Source organism: Belonocnema kinseyi, chromosome 7 (genome assembly GCF_010883055.1).
Source record: "Belonocnema kinseyi isolate 2016_QV_RU_SX_M_011 chromosome 7, B_treatae_v1, whole genome shotgun sequence".
In the NCBI taxonomy this organism is placed as follows: domain Eukaryota; kingdom Metazoa; phylum Arthropoda; class Insecta; order Hymenoptera; family Cynipidae; genus Belonocnema; species Belonocnema kinseyi.
This window is the reverse complement of record NC_046663.1, coordinates 114,814,594-114,816,760: the sequence shown is the minus strand read 5'-3', so window position 1 is coordinate 114,816,760 and position 2,167 is coordinate 114,814,594.

Genomic DNA, 2,167 nt, shown 5'->3' with positions numbered 1-2,167 from the left:
TTTGAAAATTAAAATTCGAAAATTTTTTCTAAAGCCTCCAGGGGACTTCGTTTTCGCACGAAAAAATTTTATGTGCCCTCATTGCATCCGGACCCACAATTTCTTTCAAATGCGGATTAAGATATAAATAAGACTATTATAACATAATTATAATATTATCATTATTAATACACGTATATATTTATATATAATAGTATTAATATTTATATAATTTATATTTTATACATGAAATAACATAAACTCAAAATATACGCATATCAAGAGGCGCGCGATCTATTCAAATCATGAGAATCGTCAGCATCGAAATCTGGAAATATTAAAATCCCAATCTCCTGAATTTATTTCAAAGCAGTTAGCAGATAGATATATAAATAGAATCGCCGAAATGCTCCGACCGGCAATCGTGCACCTTCGAGTTTTCAAATTCAGAAGAGGAGAAATGGGTTGCGCGGACAACTCAGTCATTTACAGAGTCTCCTACTATATTCACACGGTCTGTCATATTTTAGCCTACACCGTTGACTCATATAGCGCGCTTCTCAAAACGATCAAACGCTAAGCGCCCAAGATTTTAACTTGACTAATTAATCACTTCTTTAAAGGCAGAAATGGTACCCAAAGTAACATTAGTAACTAGTGCGCACATACCGATAATAACATTCTACCCTTCGCAAGAGGTTAGAACGCTAAGCGCTCAAGATCAGCAAATAAAACCAATCCTAGTAACTTTAGAGACAAAAGCGATATCACTATAAGAATCACGCATCAGAAAGTAGTCAGTAATATGTTTAGCCAAACCAATGAGTTATATTCTACCTTTAAAGAAGTGATTAATTAGTCAAGATAAAATCTTGGGCGCTTAGCATTTGATCGTTTTAAGAAGCGCGCTATATGAGTCAACGGTGTAAGCGAAAATATCACAGAACACGATCTGAACCGTGATTTCTAAATTGTCATCGCTTTTGTAACTAAATCTATTGTAATTCGTTCTATTCACTGATCATGAGCGCTTAGCGTTCGGCACTCTTGAGAGCAGTACAATGAAATTATGGGAATGTTGTAATTGCTAAGAAAATTGAAAATGTTTTTTTATTTTGACAAATAAATTTTAAGTGAGTATTTGAAAACATTTTAAAATTAAAAAAAAAAGAATCCGGAAGATTTTAAGGAAATTATTTTATTTTGCAGTTTTTTAAATTTTAGGAAAAAATCTAATTAACAAAATATATCAATTTTCAACCCAAAAGTTTACTTTTAACAAATTAAATTAATTTTCTATTTAGTAATTGGTGTTTTAACTAATACAATGCACAGGATAAGGTTTCAACCAAAAATTGAATAGTTCAATTTCCAGATAAAAACGATTAATTTTTAATAAATCCTAGAATAGTTACATTTTCAGATAAAAAAAATAATTTTTAATCGAAAAAATAAATTTTCAATAAAGTTGTTAAATTCTCAACCAATAACATGAATTTTCGACCAAGAAAAGTAATGATCTACAATAAAAGACAAATTTCAAACAAAATACATGAATTTTCAACGAAATTATTTAATTTTAAAGTCAAAAAACGAATCACCTACAAAAAGTTGATTTTTTTCTGCGAAAAATATGAGTTTTCATTCGACGAGTTAAACTTTCAACCAAATAGTTAAATTTTTAACCATAATTATAAAACCTTGTAGAAAAAAGGAGTATTTTTTTTACAAAGTAATTCAATTCTTAGTGAAATAATCGACTTTTAAACCCACGAAGATGTACAGTTCACATTTTAACCAAACAATTGCATTTTTGACCAAAAATGATACATTTTCAACAAAAAATATTAAATTTCTACTAAAAAACATCAATTTAATTTTAATAAATTCTTTAATTTTAAAGTCAAAAAGAGTATTATCCACAAAAAAAGCTGAATTTCTAACCTAATTTAAAGGCAAATAGTTGAGTTTTCAACCATAATTATGAATCCTTAATAAGAAAAAATTAATTTTTTTACTAAGTAGTTCAACTTACATTTTCAACAAAATAATTAGTTTTTCAATCAAATAATTGAGTGTTTATCCCAACGAGATGAATTCCAAAATCACCAATTTCTTTAATTTCATTCAAATGCGGATAAAGATTTAAATAAGACTATTATCATATAACGTAATTATAATATTATCA